The sequence below is a fragment of the Rutilus rutilus genome, assembly GCF_951802725.1.
Source record: "Rutilus rutilus genome assembly, chromosome: 1".
Taxonomy (NCBI): domain Eukaryota; kingdom Metazoa; phylum Chordata; class Actinopteri; order Cypriniformes; family Leuciscidae; genus Rutilus; species Rutilus rutilus.
This window is the reverse complement of record NC_140209.1, coordinates 4,127,396-4,142,008: the sequence shown is the minus strand read 5'-3', so window position 1 is coordinate 4,142,008 and position 14,613 is coordinate 4,127,396. Positions and strand designations below refer to the sequence as shown.

Sequence of the window (14,613 nt, the reverse complement as noted above, 5' to 3'; positions counted from 1 at the left end):
CCATGTTATTTTTTTTTTATAAATTTGGGTTTAGATCGCTCAAATTGCTTATGTCACTTAAGCCGCGTTTCCACCGCAGGAACATTCCCCAGGAACTAGGCACTTTGTGGTGGTACTCGGTGTGTTTACACCGCAGGAACCAGGGTCTAAATGAAGTTCTGGGTAAATATTTCTCCCTCAGAAAGTCCCTGTTGGCGAGGTAGTACTTTTTCAAAGTTCAGAAACTTTCGGGGGTGGGACTTGTGCACTGAACAGGCTGATTGGTTGTGTTCACACTGCATTTTGATTGGATTACTCCGCACAGCATTCTGTTTTAACCACCATTTTTAAAAATATATTGCGGTTCGTGGCTTCATGCAAATATGGAATTTAATAAAAAAAAAAACGGCCGCTGGACCGATGACGAGGTTCAGGCTTTATTAAGCGTATTAGTGGAAGAGGAAATTTTTCTGCATGTCCGTCCCAGCCAACTCACGGTCAATGTCCGCAATAGCTGATAACATACGTTATCTAATTTTATGAAGTAAAATCCTATGTTTCTGTAGTGAGAACTACATCAGTAACCAGAGACGTTCTCTTTCATAGGTTCACTCAACGCTGTGTAGCTTAAGATGCAATTAAGTTTCCTGTCTTCCTCAGAAACAAGAGGGGGAGGATGGAAAGAGTGAAGGTTAATAACCTGAGAGCGAAATGCTGTGGACAATACTTTGGGCACATATCCTGGTCTTGGTCTTAAAGTCACCCTGACCAGACTATGGGCGAAGTCTATACATGTGTCGCTAACAAAAAGAGCTTGCAAATCCCCCACCCGCTTAAACGAAGTCAAAGCTAACAAAAGAGTAACCTTGAGAGTCAGAATCCGCTTCGTAGCTGGCTCCAAGGGCTCAAAGGGAGCCTCAGTTAAGCCCTCCAGGACGACTGACAGGTCCTAAGAGGGAATTCCAGGGGAGCATGCTGGTTTCAGGCGCCTAACCCCACGCTTAAATGACAAGACTAACCTCAGTTTACCCAGGGGGATCTCATCCGACTCTCTATGAGCTGCAATAGCAGCAATGTATACCGTATTTTCCGGACTATAAGTCGCACTTTTTTTCATAGTTTGGCTGGTCCTGCGACTTATAGTCAGGTGCGACTTATATATCAAAATTAATTCAGACTGAGATGAACCAAGAGAAAACATTACCGTCTACAGCTGCGAGAGGGCGCTCTAGTTGGCGGAGTTGTTCAGAAGCGACAGCAATGATGAAGAAAATTCAATGGATTCAGTGATGTGGAATAAGATCGCGGGGGCTTGGTGAACTTGTTTACTGGTAACTTGCTTGTTGGACTCGCCGGATTATGTTAATTTAGCCTATTCAGCCCCCCAGGTATATGTTGCTGAATAACTGTTAATGTGTTGCGTTAACATACCGGACACCTACTCAGCCTGTTGTTCTGTGTGCTACTGTGTAGTTGAATAACTTGCCTTTCCAGATTAAATGTCTGTTCTTGGTCTTGGATTTTGTGAAATAAATTTCTAAATATATGCGACTTATAGTCCAGTGCGACTTATATATGTTTTTTTCCTCTTCATGACGCATTTTTTGACTGATGCGACTTATACTCCGGAGCGACTTATAGTCCGGAAAATACGGTACTCTCAAATGGTAGCGGCCGCTCCAGAAGCAAAGTTCTCCTGTAGGAATTCCAGCACTGAACCCACTGGGCACAGACCCCAGTCCCCTAGCGTGTGCCGAACACCATGACTCAAAAACCCTCCACTTGGAGGAATACAACCTTCTCGTGTAAAGGGGTCTCCCACAATGGTCTCCTAGACGTCAGCGGGAAGACCAAAGCTCAAAGCTAGTGGCCTCCAATGGGCCATACGCATAGCTTCCAAATGTTGGGGCAGGATGCCATGTCCTGCCCTGAAGCTGGGATAGTAGATCCTGTCCAGGGTGTGTGACCATGCACCCCCTGCCGGTTAACATGGGACACTACCGCCATATTGTCTGTTCTGACAATGACATGGTGCCCTTTGAGAAAAGGGAGAAAGTGAAGAAGGGCCAGGGAAACAGCTCACAGCTCCAAGCTGTTTCTGTGCCAAGAGAGAGTCTCCCCAGTCCAGACCCCACGCTGGCTTGCCCTCGAAAACCGCGCTCCAGCCGGTCAGAGAGGCATCCATAGTAAACATTTGGTGACGGAAAACTGCCCCATGCGGACCCCTTTCCAAAGGAAGAGGGGGTCCTGCCAGATTGAAAGGGCGTGGAAGCAACTGCATGACACCTTCAATAGGCCAAGAGCTGGTCCTGTGGACCGGGCCCCTGAAAACTTCATCCACCACAGAAAAGGTCTCATGTGGAGCAACCCTAGGGGTAGCACAGGGGAGGCTGCCGCCATGAGCCCCAGAAGCCTGCGGCAATTGCCCACAGAAACACGATGGCTGAGCGTGAAGCGGGCCAAACATGTCACAAGACTTAAAATCTGGGCAGGTGCCAAACGGGCCTGCATCAGAACGGAATCCACGCACACCCCTAAGAAAACTGTCTGTTGAGCTGGGGTTAGAACACTATTCTCTGTGTTTAACCCCCTGAGGTCGACAATCGCGCCGGCGCGATAGGCTCGTTTTTTTTTCAGTTCAGTTCAAAAGAAATGAATTTTGCTCTGTTGACTTTGATATTACAAGCAAGTTTCATACATCAATCGATTCTGTTAAATGTGTATTATTTTTGTGTATACTCACAATAAAAACAAAGTGTTGTGCTTTTTGCCAAATAAAGAAAAATAAACGTGATGCGAGTTCTGCCTTCTCTCTGTCAGTTAAATCCATTCTGAAACGCGTCCGAAAATGAACTGTAACTCAGCGAATACTCAGTCAAACAGGCATACAGACACACAGGCATGAAGCTTGAATTCTCTTCTTTTAAATAAGGTAATTTATATAAAAAACAAATATTCTCATCTTGTGAAATCTGTATTAAAAGAGAGCGATTCCAGTCGAGCTCATTAGAGCTAATTCAAATGTAATGTGACTCCGCCCACGGAGAGCGCGTGCTATTCAAACGCAAATTACTGAGGCAAACCTGTGAACGCCCCCATATCAGCTCGAGAAAACACAAGTTTAATCATATCATTGTAGCCTACGTGTTTACACCATCTGGCAGCGCTGTGAGGAATAATAATAATGGAGAATCTACCTCAGAGTTCGGGTATTGCGAGGAGCGAGGATCCGACTGAGTGAGGAAAACTGTAGTAAGTTTTTTTTTCTTCTCAAGTTAATCGCGTTTCCGTGTGAACGAATGAACGGCAGCCGCAGAGATGCGCGCTGTTTACCAAAGCTCGCAAAAAGACAGTTTAATTTTAAATCGCCTTTCTGTGTGTGTGTGAATGAATGATGATGTTTTAGCAAAATGTATTGCTATACTCAGATGATTAAAAATCGACTGAAATATGTTGAAATAAAATGTAGGCTATTTGTATAAGCAACGTATTAAACTGCAAATTAACATTTATATGCCCTAATATTTCATAAAAACAACGTTACAGTCAGGCGTTTCTGTGTGTGAATGAATGTTTCGGTTTTAGCAAACTGTATTGCTATACTGAGTAAAAATCGACTGAAATATGTCGACAAAGAAAGATTACACTTGAATTGTTGTTGTAATAGTAACCTTTTTAATAATAAAAAAAAGATATTTACAAGGTAAATGTAAACAAACTATTAAAAGGTAAATATAAGCCTTTTCTTTAAAGGGGTCATATAATGCCATTTTTGTACAAGCTAATATGATTCTTTAGGGTCTAAATTAATAGTTTGTAATATACTTTTATTAAAAATTCTCATTAGTATTGTAAGAAAACACTAATTTCACCTGCTCAAAAACAGCTCTGTTTTCAGCACGCCGTTTCAGTGCATGTGTCTTTAAATGATAATGAGCTTTGCTCACCCCGCCCCTCTGTTCTGTGCGGACACCGTAACACAATAACCACGCGTTGTTCATTATAAACGTGGGATTATGAATTATATTGAGAACGTCGTACATAGAAAACATGCCGTAATGTACCCGGAGTGTAAACCTTAGATGAATTTTTCCTTAGATTCATTTTTCAAAATTCATCATGAAGCGTGCATGATCGTTGACGCCCACTCGAATATTGCCTTTCCAAAAAGAAAGTGCTTTGCAAAATTCAAATCAATGTATTGTGTTATGTGAATGATAAGGCAGGATGATTTTCACATCATTTTGAAGAAAAAAAATCACAATTTTTTTTTGCCATTAATATGTTTATAAGCAACTGAAAAAAGCACTGATGTCAGGGCATGTCAGAACATCTCAAGGACCCCAAAAACACCCCAGACCCCAGAGGGTTAACCTCAAGCCGCGAGACTGAATTTGACGAAGGACAATATCCCTGTGGTGAGTCACTAATTCCCTGGAGTGGGCTAAAAGGAGCCAATCGTCCTGGATGTTGAGTATATACGGATGCCCTGGAGCCGCAACGGGACCAGAGCAGCATCCATACACCTTGTGAACGTTCTCGGCGCTAGAGCGAGACCAAAAGGCAAAAGGAAGGACCCTGTACTGGTACGCCTTTTCTCCAAAGGCGAATCTGAGGAACCTCCTGTGTCGCCGTACGACATGAATATGGAAATATGCATTGTTCAGGTTTACTGTCACGAACCAGTCCCCCGCCCGAATTTAAGATATGATAGCTTTCAGCGTCAACATCTTGAATTTCCCTTTGTAAAGGGAGAAATTCAGACGACGGGGGTCTAGTATAGGTCGCAGACCGCCACCCTTCTTCGGGACCAGGAAGTAATGACTGAAGAAGCCTTGCTCGACTTCCTTCGGAGGAACCTCTTCTATCGCTTCCTTGAGGAGAAGGGACGAAATCTCCTGCTGTAGTACAGAAGCCTCTGAGGCGCTTTCGACTACAGTTGGAAAAACCCTGTTGAAGCAAGGGGGGTTGCGACAGAACTGTCCTTTGTTAGACCGCTTCAGCTCAAAACGCCTATGAGGTTGCTGGCGGGGAAAAGGGTGACCACGGGTTCCCCAAACCGTAGCTGGTGGGGGACGAGCCAAGTCACTCCTCCTAGCCGTGAACTCCGTCCTATGAGAAGGACGTTTTCTGGGTTGAGACGGGGAGGGGTTTGATGATTGCCTAACCCTCCTGGGCATAAACTGCCTGAAGGCAGCCGATTGGGATTTTGCGGCCCGAAACTTGTCAACCACAGTGCTGACTGCCTCCCCAAACAGTCCAGACTGAGAAACTGGGGTGTCCAGGAGGAAAACCTTCTCTTTGTCGCGGATCTCTGTGAGATTGAGCCATAGGTGGCAGCAACCGCACCCGCCATAGACCGATCTATAGCGCGTGCGGTGTAGGGATGTCACGATACCAAAATTCCAGTAGTCGGTACCGATACCATTAAAATTTTACGGTTCTCGGTACCAATTTCGGTACCACAGCAAAATCTGTTGGAACCATTTTTCTATTTTATTTAACTATTTGAAAAAAATATTAAATTCAATTCAATGACTTATATTTTGATATATTTATGACGGTAATCATAAGTAAATTATACATATAAGCACTGAAGGCAACATGCTGTTTAAAGGTAAATATTACTTATAAAAAAATCAAGTGAAACATAAGCAACCTTCAAATGCACACATTATTATTATTATTATTAGGAGAAGTAGTATTTTCAATATATGGAGACATAGCTAAATATACTGTACTATAGCTGTATACTGTATAATATAATTATTTCTGTCAATTTCTTAGTTAAACCGAACTTTTATTTTGACGGGTTGCTGTGAAGACCTTTTAGTTTCTGTGTGTGTATGATATGATATATTTTTTCTCAAATGAAATGGTAAAATGCTCATGAAGTGACTCTCAGAGTGGCTCTGGAGATTAATTTCATCATGTCATCATTATCGTGAGGCAGCAGAGACTGAAAACAGCGCGAGCGTCACTCGTGCATCTGTGTGTGTGAGGTAAATGAAACCACGCGTCTGCGCTATTCGGTCTCAATATAGATTATTACAAAATAAGTGTACAAAATTCATAAAATGTTCAAAGAGTCAGTATTATTTAAATCTGATTAATGATCATATGAATGATTTTTCTAAATTTTGGAAATTAACGAAATCTCTTATAGGATTAAATACATCTACTTATTTTCCAAAAGCTTTAAAACTGAACCAAAGATTAATTACAGACAAGGTTGATATTGTTAATACGTTTAATAGTCATTTTATTTCAGCTAGTTCGATAACAGACAATTCATTGGTCATTGATGAACAGGGAACTGATGAGTTGACTAACCGTCCCAAGTTCATAAACTACTCTTAAATTTAGACTGTAAGAATTCAGGCGGGTCTGACAAAATTGAACCAATTTTTTTAAAAGTGTCTGCAGATATTATTGCCGAACCTATTGCATCGAATTTCAATCTGAGTCTATCCACTAATAATGTAATTCCGCCATCTTGGAAATCGGCTATGGTTATGCCATTTTTAAAAGGAGGCGATCCTTCCGATTTGAATAATTATCGTCCTATTTCTAAATTACCTGTTTTAGCAAAAGTTTAGAAAAAAAGATTATTTTTATACTTTTCAGCTTACTTTGCTAAAACTGAAATTAGTTTTAAATGTAAATAAAACTAAGTATATTATTTTTACACGCAGCCGTTCTATGTCCACTGTCCTCAATATTCTGACTATTGAGGACTTGCATATAGAAAGAGTACCAACTTATAAATATTTAGGAATATGGCTTGATGAGAAGTTAGCCTTTGATGTTCATATTAATTACTTGGTGAAAAGGCTTAAACCAAGATTGGGTTTTCTTTTTTGGGAAAAAAAATGTTTTTCCTTTACAGCTAGAAAGAGAATTATACAGAGTACTTTTTTTTTAACCTATTTTAGACTATGGTGATGTTGTTTATATGCATGCTTCTACATATTTCTTGAAAAGACTGGATGGTGTTTATCATGCTGCACTGCGTTTTATAACAAATTCTTGTTCACGTACTCATCATTGTTTGCTATACAACTATTTGGGTTCGTCCTCTTTATATCAAAGGAGGAAATCACATATGTTAGTATTTATTGTAAAGACATTGATGGGTATGCTTCCAAATTACATCACTAGTCTTCTATGTTTATGTAGAAAGAACTATAGCACCAGATCATCTAATGGGATTAAATTAGTAGTACCTAGGGTACACCATTCAGAGCATGGAAAATCATCTCTCTCTTACTATGCTCCATGGCTGTGGAATGAATTTCAAGCTATTGTTCCACTAGAAACAATTCCTCCTTTGAATATATTTAAAAATTTACTGCAGTCTAAAATGAATGAATCATGTTGCTGTTTTACTTAATTCATTGATTTATGATGAATGTTGTGCTTTGATTGTCTAGAATGTTTTATATGGAAAACAAAAATTTTCCTTCCTGGAAAAATAAAGGAAAATAAAATAAAATAATAAAGGTACTCTTCAACCGTGTTCGCTATAAAACAATAACCCTGTCGTAAGCTGCCTCTTTGGCTAGGCTTTATTAATCAATCAAATCTCATAGTGATTATTCTTATATCAAAAGAATGCTCACCCTCTTGTCGTTTCCTCCAGTTAGGATCTTCCTGATCCAGATAGAAGAATGCGACACGTACCCAAGAATCCAAGGTCCAGTCAGATGATTATAATAAATGTTTAACAATATTTATTAAAAGAATCAAATGAAAAGAATACTTGTTACAGATCCCAAAATGAGTACTAACTAACAGAGAGATACTAGCTAGGCTTAAAGCTTCTTGCATCTGATAACCGCTGACGTATCAGACTGGAGATGGCAAGGAAGAGCCAAGAGTCCTGTCCAGGGGCCGGTTTCACAAAGCTATTTTAGACCGGTCTATAGTGTTAGACAAGTCTAAAATTTGCTCATAGACAGTCTAATGCAAGTTAGACTGTTTCACAAAAATAAAGACTGACTTAATTTAGACCAAAAAAATTAGACACCTCTTACCCCCAGGCTAACTTAGGTCTAAGACTCTATGTTACCTTGGCAACCAGCAGTAACAATGAGTTACATTACAAACTGCCAAAAGAAAAGGGAAAATGGCTCATAATTTAAACATTTCTCCTTGTTACTAACGTTACATTCCCAAGTAAAATGTCCTTGTAACTGTTAGGGCCGTTACATAGTCAACGCGAGCAACGATCGACATTTTCATACGCAAGCATCACGGGCGATGCGTGAAATGCAATACACTGTGACTGTTCAACCGTCTATTTCGCTTCAAACGCTCGTTTTATACGCGCTGAGCGGTTGAATGCGCTTACTCGATCCGCCATGTTTTTTGTTTTGAAAAGTGTCTTATTTTACCCAGAATGCATTGCAGTGTAGTCCTACTTAAGATAGTCAGAGTCTTAAGTGCTTTGTGCAACGGTCTGATTTAGATGTCTATCTGAAGTCTGACTATCTACTATATCTAAGCCATAGTCAAAGTCTATCTTTGTGAAACCGGCCCCAGCCGTCTTCATCATAGTTAAAGGGATACTCCACTTTTTTCGGAAATAAGCTCATTTTACATCTCCCCCAGAGTTAAACAGTTGAGTTTTACCGTTTTAGAATCCATTCAGCCGAACTCCGGGTCTGACGGTACCACTTTTAGCATAGCTTAGCACAGATCATTGATTCTGATGAGTCCAGTAGCATTTCTTTCAAAATGACCAAAGAGTTTCAATATTTTTCCTATTTAAAACTTGACTCTTCTGTAGTTAAACCGTGTACTAAGATCGACGGAAAATGAAAAGTTGCGATTTTCTAAGCCTATATGGCTAGGAACTACTCTCATTCCGGCGTAATAATCAAGGAACTGTGCGGCCGTACCATGGGTGCAGCAGGCGTAATGATATGACGCTGCGCCTGAAAATAGTCCCCAGCTCGGTAACTTCTTCCAACGTGACCGGGACTAAGTTTGTCTAACCTATTAGACCTATTTTCAGGCGCTGCGTCATATCATTACGCCTGCTGCACCCATGGTACAGCCGCACAGTTCCTTGATTATTACGCCGGAATGAGAGTAGTTCCTAGCCATATACAATGCCAAACCCAGCGCTGAGGGAGAAAACTTATCCTCCTATTATCACTGAAAAGCTGATTTGAAACAATCTAGAGGAGTAGTATGAGGCAAAATTAGCAAAAACACAGAAAGTGTGAATGCTAAAGGCATGAATAATGTACCGTACATAATTGCACATATGTCAACAAAGTACATAAGTGTTTCACAAAATATAACTATGTAATATAACGGTTAATGCAAAAAAAAAAATACTAAGCATATTTGCAACACACCATCATGTAAACACATCAAGAAAATGTGTAAATATTTTATAATGTAAAGTCTTTTTGGTACAATCATGCCATGACAATAAATAAGATTGAACCATATGGTAGCCTAACTAGTATAATACGGAATTGTCCCGTATTTAAGGCATCTGTGAAGCATCCCGTATGAAAGCCACAGAATTCAGTTTGTCCCATATTTTCAGGCATACTGTCTAAATTGACAATCATTTCTTTGTGACAAATCTTTGTTTGATTTACATAGTCGTTCAGGGAAGGCTTTAAGACCCAGCAGAATCCTCTACCGACTGGACGTTATTGAAACACAAAATAACCATTAAGCACCAAAAGCAGCCCATACTAATCATCTAAGTTCTCTTTATCTGGAGAGTATGCACTTTTCATTTATTTATTTATATTTATTAACATGGTTGCAAAAACATTTAGGCCTAGTTCAACAGTGTAAGTGCCATTGTTTAAATTCTTTTTTTTTTTCATTTGCTTTTTTTGATTGTAATTTCAAGGATGTTCAATTATTGTGCTTTTACATTTTATGCCATCTATGCCTTCCTGACAAAAAAAAAAAAACTTTTATGTTTATTGTTTTAAATTGTGGTTGATGATACAGTAATATCCATTGGTGTAGCTAGCTATATGTTGAAAATATAAAAAAATATGAAAAAATTCACCAAGATACATTTCTAGTTTCAACATTATTTGTTCTTCAGAAAATGTGTGACCATTGAAAACTTACACTAATTTACTCATGGAGCCACATTAGCATCCCTATATTAAAATTAACCATATTTGGCCAAAAGAAACCAAAACAAAAGTTTGTTAAGAATTGAAATCTAAAAGGATATTAAAATATTTGTAATATGAGTTGCAGGCATGCAAACTTTGGGCAAAAAAAAAAAAAAAAAAAAAAGTAGTGCTTTTCCCCGTTTTTAAAATGTCACCGTTGGGATACAGTAGCTATAATAAAACAAAGATGACTGAAGTCAACAGATTAAGCTAAATAGACCTAACAATCTCTGTGTAAAAGTAAAAGTCATTTTAAACCCCCTGTAATCCGACTCCAAATCTCAGGTAAAAATGGTCATTTTGACCCATTTTACAAAACTGTAATTCCTCAGTAAATATACACCCATCACATATAGCCTAATATTTTGGCTTTCTTCATTTACATTAGTCTTTACTCAGAATATTTTTCTTAACAAAATCAAAAATTTGAGCCGGGAAAGTTTCTGAAATTTGGTTGATTTTTCCACGAAATGACACAAATGTGTTTGTCTGAGAACCTTTTATACATCTTTTGTACACATATTAACCTGCAGATTCTAAAATGATATGCACTGTGTGTTACAGTACAGATATTTAGAGTGTCCCTTATTTTCCTTTCCATAAGTTGGCAACCCTAAGCCTAACTGACGATGCTAGTCAAACAAATATTATATCTTAGACTGCTATTCAATCACATTGAAACTTAAAACAACTTATATAACCATTAAGTGTGCAAACATACCTTTAAAGAAGAGTAGTACGAGGTAAAATGAGCACAAACACACTGCAAGTCCTGCTCTCTCACTCCTGCATGGACAAACACACGCGCGAATGAAGAGATAGACAGATCACGATTAAAAGCGCCAGTTTCAACGAGAGTTCGATAATTACACGGATACACGTCATTAAGTATTTATCAACAACGTTTTAACACGAATATACACAGTGATAAAGAGACCGCAAACAGGACGTATGCATGAGAGAGTGAAAGATGCTCCTGCTTTCAGCCTTTCACAAGCGCGAATGCTTAAAGGGGAAGAGAAACCACTTCCTAACGGGTTTCACGCCGCAGGCTTGAGCTCCCCGTCAGCCTCGCGTCAGCTTTTATGGCAAGCCAAAAAGGGTCTGAGTACGTTTTGATAGTTTATTTTCCAATTTGAAATGAAATAAGCAGAAACGAGAAAACGGCCCCTTTATTCGTTTTTTTTTTTGTTTTTTTTTTAACGGAAAAAGGAGATTTCGGCTTGATTTTGTTTTGTTTTGTTTTTAGTTCACAGGCAAAAAACGAATAAATGACTTCAAAATTCGTTTTCCACATGTGGGCGAACCTGAGACGGCCCCTTCCCTTCATGGATTGGTCAAGCAAGTCTGAACATGTGACGTCATCAGTTGTAGCTCAGGTCTGTTCAACAATGGCTACAGAGGGGGCTCCGGCAAGATGGCGGAGTGAATAGCCGCAACGTTACGAGCTCTCGGCATCAAACCTGTTTTAAAGCTCATATTGGCCACCAGCCTCTGCAAATGCAGCTGAAATAATTTACAAGAAAAGATTAACACAAACTCTCAGCGAAAGACTAAACGAACACGACTACAATGCCTAGAAAGTCCGGACAGAAGCGTCCTAACGATTCCATGTCCAATGAGGAGGGGGCTAGCTGCTTAGCTAGCGACCACGAGTATACCAACGACGGAATGGATTGCAACCAGCAAACAAGCCTCGTAGAAGAATTCCCGCCCTTGCCCATAACGCCAAGTAAGCCTCCGCTCCATAAGAAACCAACTCTTACTAGAGAAGCCGGGTTCGGCTCATACGATGCAGTGCGCTCCTTGGCTGATCTCATTAACAACAGGAGCGACACCCTCGAAAAGATGGTGGAATCAGAGCGGTCAGCTGGGGTAGCCTCTTTAAATAACAGGTTTAATGGAAATGTCTTGACCACACAATGTGACCCAGACGGTCACTTTATTTGCCAAGTTATTGAACACAATGACTCAACCTACTTAGTTTCTAATGTTTATGGGTACAATACCAAAAAAAGAAAATGTGAACCTTTTGTTGTCAATTGAAAATATTTGTACAGGTTGGTTGGTTAGATTCCCAAATGCGTGTATATTGTTAGGAGGTGATTTTAACATTATTCTAGACGGTTCTATAGATAAAAGTCCACCCTCTCAGCATAACAGTTCATGACTTTATAAGAAGATTTAAACTGATAGATATATGGAGAAAGAAGAATCCTAATAGCAGATTGTATACCTGGAGCAATAAATCAGGATCTAGGCAATCACGACTGGACTATTGGCTTATTTCTGACAGTTTAAACAAGGATTATGTTGATGTTAGCATCTGCCCTACTCCCTTAACTGATCATAAAGCCATATGCATATCTCTTAATATCTCATCTGGTTCTACACTTACCACACACTCAAGCTATTGGAAGCTCAACTGGTCTGCACTGCAAAATGGGGTAGTCCAATATAAGATTAAGGATATGATTTCACTTGATTGGTCTAAAGCAAACAAAGAAAACTGTTTTGGGCTCAACTCAAATATGAGATAGGAAAATATTTAAGAAAGTTTGGTGCTGAGTTAAAGATTGTCTCTAATATAACAAAATTATCCTGCAGAGATTTTGACTCCCTAACAAAGGAGGAAAAAGAAGGGTTATCTTACTCACAAATCAAACTTGATGAAATGTATCGGCAAAAAGCAAAGGGTGCCTTTATCAGGTCTCGCTCTAAGTGGTTAGAAGAAGGCGAACAAAACTCTCGTTATTTCTTTAGTCTAGAGAAATATCGTTCCACCAACAACAGTATCAGTAAGTTGAATATTAATGGAGCTATCACTGAAGATCATCGTAAAATATCAGAGTTTTGTTCAAAATTTAATAGAGACTCTCAATTTAGCCCAACTGCGTCTGATCATTTTTTAAACTCCCTTTCAGTGAAGATGATAAGCGAAGTGGATAGAGAGCACTGTGACATGCCTATATCACTTGAAGAAGTACAGAAAGCTATAAACCAACTAAAAAATAACAAATCGCCGGGGTGTGATGGGCTATCCTCTGAATTTTATAAATCTTTTATCGCTGAACTGTCCCCTTTTTTATTGAAAGTCTTCATAGAATCCATTGAAAACAAATGCCTCCCCACCTCTCTGACCCAAGGAATAACAGTCCTAATTCCTAAACCAAACAAGGACAAATTATTTTTAGATAATTGGCGCCCAATTTGTTTACTTAACAACGATTATAAAATCTTAGCTCTCTTATTGGCTAGAAGATTACGGTCTGTTCTGGGGCCGTATTCACAAAGCATTTTATCTTACCACTAGGAGTACTCCTAAATCGCACTAAAAGATTTTAGCTAGGAGTTTTCTCTTAAAAGTTATTCACAACGCCTTTCAGACCTACTCTTAATAAAGAAAAATGACAACTCCTAAACTAAGAGTGAGTCTTCGTTGCTATGGATGACGTCATTACTCATGCACGAGCTTGACTGAAGTGACCACCTTGATTGGCTGATGATTGTAACGTGGGAATGATTCCAAACCCCTCCCCTACGAGGATGAGTGACAGGTGAGAGGTCTGAGAATGCGTGCGCTACACAAGTAGTGCGAAGGACGGAAGATGATGAATAACTGAATAAATAGCCTAAATGAATAAAGAGTAAGGCAAAACAAATAGCCTAGTAGCCTAATGAAACATATGGATTGATGCAATATCTTTGCAACATTATTGAATTAATCTGTCACTATATGCCTCTGCCTACGTTTGCAAAGAGAAGAACATTTTAATTTGATTCACAATGAAACGTTACAATTAGTTTACATGCAATGAGTAGCCTAGTTTTGCTTGTTGTTGGTGGGGTTATTGCATCCCTAGTTATGCCTACAATGCAAAATTGTTCCCTCGCGATTGGAAGCTCCTGTAGCCGCCGCATACGCATTTCAAAACATCGCGACGTGAAATGCCACAAAAAGCGGTTTGTGAATAGGTGTTAGTGAGTTAGGAGTCCTCTCGACTTCTTTTAAGCTGTCCCAGGCTTAGGTGCTACTTTTAGGGCTAAAATGCTTTGTGAATTACTCTTAGTCAAAAAAAATTAGGAGTCCTAAAGTTACGAGTGACACGCCCATTATTTTTAGGAGTTGCTCCTAGATTCGCCAGTTAGGAGCTACTTTTAGCCTTAAAATTCTTTGTGAATACGGCCCCTGGACTCCATCATAGACGAAACACAATCAGGCTTTATAAACAAAAGGCAGAGAGCTTATTATACAGTATCTCAACTGGCGGACGATACCATTCTTAGAGATGAAAATCAAGTCTCTGGTGCATTAAATACCATAGAAACATTTTCCATGGCCTCTGGCTTAAGGCTGAATATCAATAAGTGTGAAATCATGTCTATTAAGGACTGCATGAAATCTTCCATTTGTAGTATCCCAGTCAAAAGTGAACTTGTTCACTTAGGTATCATAATTACCAAGGACCAA

General features: G+C 39.4%; 1 protein-coding gene across 1 annotated transcript in view; it reads right to left on the bottom strand.

Annotated features, from left to right (window-relative positions):
- Positions 1-11,029, bottom strand: part of LOC311302238 (uncharacterized protein) — a 55,986-nt gene extending 44,957 nt beyond the window's left edge. Inside the window, exon 1 of the mRNA XM_084427949.1 lies at positions 10,864-11,029. The gene's annotated coding sequence lies outside the window, so the exon portion shown is untranslated. The remainder of the gene's footprint in view (positions 1-10,863) is intronic.
- Between the last annotated feature and the right edge of the window lie 3,584 nt (positions 11,030-14,613).